We start from the raw sequence: 8,036 nt of genomic DNA on the forward strand, positions 1-8,036 counted from the left end.
ACTACCACGGGAGACGTAGAACGTCTTCTTTCCCAGCGGCCGCCACGTAGAACGTGGTCGGAGGTCGGGGTTAGCAATTGGCATATCCGAACTGCTGGAGCCAGTGCCTCGTAATGCATGTAGCAGAACAGAGAGATACGGGACGAGGGACTCGGTAAAGATACATATCAAGGTTGCAGTCGTCATTGCCAGTGCTATTCGGCTTTTTTCGAGATATTTAATAGGGTCGAATGACGTGTGCTTGTCACGTTTCTTTGATTCATTGATAAATAAGCGAAAATATGTCGAGAAAAAATCCCCCGTTTTTCCGGGAGCGGGACTCGAACCCACATCTCCGCATAACCGGTGCGGTGCGTTCGCCATTACGCTATCCCCACAGCGGCTTCTCTCTCGACTTTAAAGCGGGGGTTTATATTTACAAGAGCTCTGAGGCCGGTCAACTAGCGCCGCCCCTCTACTACCGCGGGAGACGTAGAGCGTCTTCTTTCCCAGCGGCCGCCACGTAGAACGTGGTCGGAGGTCGGGGTTAGCAATTGGCATATCCGAACTGCTGGAGCCAGTGCATCGTAATGCATGTAGCAGAACAGAGAGATACGGGACGAGGGACTCGGTAAAGATACATATCAAGGTTGCAGTCGTCATTGCCAGTGCTATTCGGCTTTTTTCGAAATATTTAATAGGGCCGAATGACGTGTGCTTGTCACGTTTCTTTGATTCATTGATAAATAGGCGAAAATATAGGTCGAGAAAAAATCCGCCGATTTTCCGGGAGGGGGACTCGAACCCACATCTCCGCATAACCGGTGCGGTGCGTTCGCCATTACGCTATCCCCACAGCGGCTTCTCTCTCGACTTTAACGCGGGGGTTTATATTTACAAGAGCTCTGAGGCCGGTCAACTAGCGCCGCCCCTCGACTACCGCGGGAGACGTAGAGCGTCTTCTTTCCCAGCGGCCGCCACGTAGAACGTGGTCGGAGGTCGGGGTTAGCAATTGGCATATCCGAAATGCTGGAGCCAGTGCCTCGTAATGCATGTAGCAGAACAGAGAGATACAGGACGGGGGACTCGGTAAAGATACATATCAAGGTTGCAGTCGTCATTGCCATTGCTATTCGGCTTTTTTCGAAATATATATTAGGGCCGAATGACGTGTGCATGTCACATTTCTTTGATTCATTGATAAATAAGCGAAAATATAAGTCGAGAAAAAATCCGCCGTTTTTCTGGGAGCGGGACTCGAACCCACATCTCCGCATAACCGGTGCGGTGCGTTCGCCATTACGCTATCCCCACAGCGGCTTCTCTCTCGACTTTAAAGCGGGGGTTTATATTTACAAGAGCTCTGAGGCCGGTCAACTAGCGCCGCCCCTCGACTACCACGGGAGACGTAGAACGTCTTCTTTCCCAGCGGCCGCCACGTAGAACGTGGTCGGAGGTCGGGGTTAGCAATTGGCATATCCGAACTGCTGGAGCCAGTGCCTCGTAATGCATGTAGCAGAACAGAGAGATACGGGACGAGGGACTCGGTAAAGATACATATCAAGGTTGCAGTCGTCATTGCCAGTGCTATTCGGCTTTTTTCGAGTTATTTAATAGGGTCGAATGACGTGTGCTTGTCACGTTTCTTTGATTCATTGATAAATAAGCGAAAATATGTCGAGAAAAAATCCCCCGTTTTTCCGGGAGCGGGACTCGAACCCACATCTCCGCATAACCGGTGCGGTGCGTTCGCCATTACGCTATCCCCACAGCGGCTTCTCTCTCGACTTTAAAGCGGGGGTTTATATTTACCAGAGCTCTGAGGCCGGTCAACTAGCGCCGCCCCTCTACTACCGCGGGAGACGTAGAGCGTCTTCTTTCCCAGCGGCCGCCACGTAGAACGTGGTCGGAGGTCGGGGTTAGCAATTGGCATATCCGAACTGCTGGAGCCAGTGCATCGTAATGCATGTAGCAGAACAGAGAGATACGGGACGAGGGACTCGGTAAAGATACATATCAAGGTTGCAGTCGTCATTGCCAGTGCTATTCGGCTTTTTTCGAAATATTTAATAGGGCCGAATGACGTGTGCTTGTCACGTGTCTTTGATTCATTGATAAATAGGCGAAAATATAGGTCGAGAAAAAATCCGCCGATTTTCCGGGAGCGGGACTCGAACCCACATCTCCGCATAACCGGTGCGGTGCGTTCGCCTTTACGTTATCCCCACAGCGGCTTCTCACTCGACTTTAAAGCGGGGGTTTATATTTACAAGAGCTCTGAGGCCGGTCAACTAGCGCCGCCCCTCGACTACCGCGGGAGACGTAGAACGTCTTCTTTCCCAGCGGCCGCCACGTAGAACGTGGTCGGAGGTCGGGGTTAGCAATTGGCATATCCGAACTGCTGGAGCCAGTGCCTCGTAATGCATGTAGCAGAACAGAGAGATACGGGACGGGGGACTCGGTAAAGATACATATCAAGGTTGCAGTCGTCATTGCCAGTGCTATTCGGCTTTTTTCATAATATTTAATACGGCCGAATGACGTGTGCTTGTCACGTTTCTTTGATTCATTGATAAATAAGCGAAAATATAAGTCGAGAAAAAATCCGCCGTTTTTCCGGGAGCGGGACTCGAGCCTACATCTCCGCATAACCGGTGCGGTGCGTTCGCCATTACGCTATCCCCACAGCGGCTTCTCTCTCGACTCTAAAGCGGGGGTTTATATTTACAAGAGCTCTGAGGCCGGTCAACTAGCGCCGCCCCTCGACTACCGCGGGAGACGTAGAACGTCTTCTTTCCCAGCGGCCGCCACGTAGAACGTGGTCGGAGGTCGGGGTTAGCAATTGGCATATCCGAACTGCTGGAGCCAGTGCCTCGTAATGCATGTAGCAGAACAGAGAGATACGGGACGAGGGACTCGGTAAAGATACATATCAAGGTTGCAGTCGTCATTGCCTGTGCTATTCGGCTTTTTTCGAAATATTTAACAGGGCCGAATGACGTGTGCTTGTCACGTTTCTTTGATTCATTGATAAATAAGCGAAAATATCAGTCGAGAAAAAATCCGCCGTTTTTCCGGGAGCGGGACTCGAACCCACATCTCCGCATAACCGGTGCGGTGCGTTCGACATTACGCTATCCCCACAGCGGCTTCAAATTCAAATTCAAATTCATTTTATTTGTACGGAAACATACAAGCAAATAATTATACAGGCGAGGGTCCCAGAGTCTGACGACTGTAACGGGACCCTCGATGAGAAATGCACAACGCAAATATATAAGGCAGCAAAACAAAACAAATATACCTGACCATATCTAGTCAAGAAAAAGAAATCAAAATATCAAGAGACACAAGTTTGAGAATCAGCAAACACTGAATTAAACAAAGTGACAAATAAACAACAGGAAACGAACGTGAACTACAACATTATAAAATAAAGGCATACAAGAACATACACTTGCAGACAACCATGAAATATAGGTGGATTTCCTATGTTAACGACAACAAAAAATCTTTGAGGCGTTTTTTAAAGATGGTTATGGATGATGAAGACTTTATGTTGAGAGGGAGGCCATTCCACAATGAAATTGCTGCAAAGCAAGACGTTTTCTTGCCGTAATTAGTATGCACAGTAGGTAATAAAAAGTTGTTATTGGCTGCAAACCTGGTGAAATTTCTTGTCCTTAAGTGAACAAGATCTATGGCATCGTATGAAACGTAACAGTGATGTAACTTGTAAAAAAATATGCCTAAGTTATAGTTAAATAATTGATTCACTGGTAATATATTGTTCTCGCGCAAAAGAGGTAGAGCTGAAGTACGATATGAATTACATGTAATAATGCGAATGGATATATTCTGGATGTGTTGAACGGAAGAGATATGGGAAGAATATGCATTACCCCAGGAAGTAATGCCATAATTAATATGACTATGAATAAAAGCGAAATACAATGATAGCAGTGCATGATGAGAAAAAAACGGCCGTGCCTTCAATAATGCCCGGATTCCAAATGCAGTTTTCTGCTTAAGTAGTGCAAAATGAAAACAAAATGTAAGGCTAGGGTCGAGTTCGATGCCGAGAAATGATGACTGTTCGGACGGATAAATAGTGTGAGATCCGAGAATAATGGCGGGGAGAAGGTTGGTCTGCCTCTTGGAAGTCCTGAAAATCATGAATTTAGTTTTTTGTGGGTTAATAACTAAGTAATTGTCGCTACACCAGTTAACGACTTTATTGAGCACAGTATTCAAATTGGAGGTGAGAGAAGTTATAGATTTATCGCATAAGGATATTGTGGTATCATCGGCATATAGGACACAATGAAAGGAATGAAGTAAATTCGGAAGGTCATTAATATACAGAATAAAGAGCAGCGGACCCAAAATGGAACCCTGAGGTACACCTTGGTTAAATGTTTTGGTTTCAGAGAAGGTGTCAGCCACATATACTGTGTACTGCCTGTTGAGCAAATAACTTTTTAATAATGTTAGAGGTGGCCCTGTTACCCCATATGCTTCTAATTTCTCGAACAAAACAGCGTGGTTAATCGTATCAAATGCTTTACTGAAATCTAAAAAAACTGAACCCACAAAATTTCCGGTGTCGATTGATTTTTTTATATAGTCTGTTAAGGAAAGTAAGGCTAGGTTAGTAGAACGCCCCGATCGGAAACCAAACTGGCAATCACTCAGAAGATTGAATTTACATAAATAGCTGTTCAGGCGCTTAGCAAATAACTGCTCAATTAATTTACTAATGGTGGGAAGAATAGAGATTGGGCGATAATTAGAAATTGACAGCCGGTCGCCTTTTTTAAAGACGGGTATGACCTTTGCTTTTTTTAGGGAGGAAGGAAAAACGCTGTTTTTGAAGATAAGGTTGATTATGTTACTGAGCGTGTCGGAAATGAGATGAGCAACCAATTTTAAATGACGTATAGAAACCCTATCCAGGCCAGCACTTGTATTCTTTAAAGAAGAAAGCGTGGCACAAACTTCGTTTGCGGTAACAGGTGAAAGAAAGAATGACTGGCTAGCACGCTGGATGTTATGACGCACATTTATATTCTGATGGGCGTGCGTGTAACAAGAGGAAAAGTATTCACTGAAAGCATTGGCAATGTTAATGGGTTGATGCAAGGTTATGCCATTATGGATAATTTTACATGTAGCAGTGCTAGTTGTGGATGTGTTAAGAAAGTTGTTCAGTAGATCCCACTGTTTTTTAGGATTGTTTTTATGTTTAGTGAATTCGGATTCATAGTAACGCTTTCTTGCCTGTTTTAATAGAATGTTTAGAAGAGAACAGTACTTTTTATAACGTAGCGCAAGCTTAGAATTGAAGGGTTGCCTTTTTGTTTTTCGGTAAAGGTTATCTTTTTTTCTGATGCTTTCTAAAAGCCCACTAGTCATCCAAGGGTTATCCGGGTGTTTATATTTCCTTTTACATTTGACCGTGGTTGTGCTTAAAGATACCGCCCTTAAAAATAACTAAGAAAACTGTTGCAGAGCTTCCTCAGCATCACACAAAGAATCAACTGCCGACCAGTCAGTTTCTGTGATGGCTTCAACAAACTTGCCAGAATCGAATAGGGATGTGTAGTACATATTGTTTCTACATGGCACTTCAGTGTCAAAGGTAAGAAAAATTGGAAAATGGTTAGTTACGTCAACGTCCACCACGGCAGACAGGGGAGGAGGCGTTATATTACATAATGCGTGATCTATGAGTGTGCGCGATCCCTCTGACGTGCATCTAGTGGGGGCATTAATCAAGGATTCAAGACCAAACCCTGAAAAGCAATCAGTGTAAGCAGTGTACAAGTTGGAATCAGTATCTAACAAGTTAATGTTGATGTCGCCTACTAAAAGGATGTCTTTATTTTCAATAGTTAATTTGTTGAGGATAACATCAAGGCCAAGCAGAAAGTCGGAGAGGGAAGATGAAGGCGAACGATAGATGCAACCAAGAATGAAGCTTTTATTGTTATGTGATAAGAAGGAACGGTCCACTTCGACCCAGACTGATTCGCAGAGGCTGACATTTAGCGAAAGATCATATCTGCGCATGTACGAGACGTCACGCGAAATAAAAACTGCAGTTCCCCCATGGCTGTCTGTTGAACGATGGCAGTACTCGGTTTGGTATGAGGGAAAAGCGTGCAAGTTACCATCAGAATCTGAAAGCCACGTTTCGGAAATGCAAATAAATGTGAAGTTGTGATTAAGTGAGGTGATAAAGCTATTGATTGTGTCAAAATTTTTCCGAAGGCTTCGGGCATTAAAGTGGATCAGTGACCGATTGTGGTTAGAAAGGCGGAATTTCGCTTCATTTGGGGACAGCAAAGACATTGGTTACGAAGCGAGTAGGCATGGATCAGAAGCAATGGGATTAGGCATGGATTACGTGAACACGCGCAGGTCGCTCTCTGTGGCTATGCGATAGACCTTGCTGTCTTCCGTTTTACGGGCCTTGATACGGCAGTTATCCGTCCACAAGAAACGCCAGCCAAATTCCTTCTTTAGTTCCAGGGCCTTAGAGAAAAGTTTCTTGTTTTCGAAAGTGAGGTGCTCGTTGATAAAAACAGGGGTCGGGGTAGCACCAGAGAAGCCGATGTTGCTCGTGTTGATTCTAGCTTTCCGCGCCTTTCGGACAAAGTCGTTTTTCTTTTCACGCGAAACGAACCGTGCGATGATGTTCTTTTCATTCTTGTTTGACATAGTTGGGACGCGGTGGATAACATCGATTTCGCAAGGTTCGACAGGGCACTCAATAGCGTCGCACACACTCTGCAAAATGGCAACGCAGTCTTCGCCTTCGGTTACAGGAATTCCCTTTATCTCGATGTTGTTGAGTCGAGAGTATTGCTCGAGCTCAGCCACCCTTCTTTCCAGAGCTGCGTTCTGTGCCACAAGCTGTCTGTTTGACGCTATTAGTTCTTCCTGCTTCGCCTTCATCTCGTCATATTCCTTGCTTATGAAATCCACACTTTCTGCAAGTTTCACTTGTTCCGCAAGAACTAGCGTTTCCAACTTAGCCTTAACCTTCAAGGTAAGCTCCTCGACCATACCCTCAAGTTGCTGATCGAGTAGGGACTCAAGATCGGCAATTTTCTTAGCGAGTTGCGCTGTTGTAGGCATGGTTGGGACGACCGAGCACATAGAAAACAAAAGGACGCTGGGCAGCAGTTGCGGCAAAACTAATACCAGAGAACATATGTAGCCAGAGACCAACCTGCGTGTAGAACAGAGAGCGCTCAGGAAATGGTCCTTGTTGCCGCAACTGCTGCTGCCAAGTGAAGCTGCCGGTGCCTTGCGAGTTCCTTTTGAGCACCCTTGGGGATGGCGACGAGTCGACGGCGCAGACGCAGCAGGCTGCAGACGGCGCAGACGCAGCAGGGATTCTTGGGGGCCAACGCTTGACGCACACACGCAAAGATGCGGCGCAGGCGCGCGTGGATTTAACCACGGTGGCGAGTGATAACTCCGGAACTCGGGGCTGTTGAACCGGCGACCGAACTACCTGCGTGTAGAACAGAGAGCGCTCAGGAAATGGTCCTTGTTGCCGCAACTGCTGCTGCCAAGTGAAGCTGCCGGTGCCTTGCGAGTTCCTTTTGAGCACCCTTGGGGATGGCGACGAGTCGACGGCGCAGACGCAGCAGGCTGCAGACGGCGCAGACGCAGCAGGGATTCTTGGGGGCCAACGCTTGACGCACACACGCAAAGATGCGGCGCAGGCGCGCGTGGATTTAACCACGGTGGCGAGTGATAACTCCGGAACTCGGGGCTGTTGAACCGGCGACCGAACTACCTGCGTGTAGAACAGAGAGCGCTCAGGAAATGGTCCTTGTTGCCGCAACTGCTGCTGCCAAGTCTCTCTCGACTTTAAAGCGGGCCTTTATATTTACAAGAGCTCTGAGGCCGGTCAACTAGCGCCGCCCCTCGACTACCGCGGGAGACGTAGAACGTCTTCTTTCCCAGCGGCCGCCACGTAGAACGGGGTCGGAGGTCGGGGTTAGCAATTGCATTTCCGAACTGCTGGAGCCAGTTCCTCG

Source organism: Haemaphysalis longicornis, unplaced genomic scaffold, assembly GCF_048455015.1.
Source record: "Haemaphysalis longicornis isolate Haplotype H1 unplaced genomic scaffold, Haemaphysalis longicornis Haplotype H1 scaffold_103, whole genome shotgun sequence".
NCBI lineage: Eukaryota > Metazoa > Arthropoda > Arachnida > Ixodida > Ixodidae > Haemaphysalis > Haemaphysalis longicornis.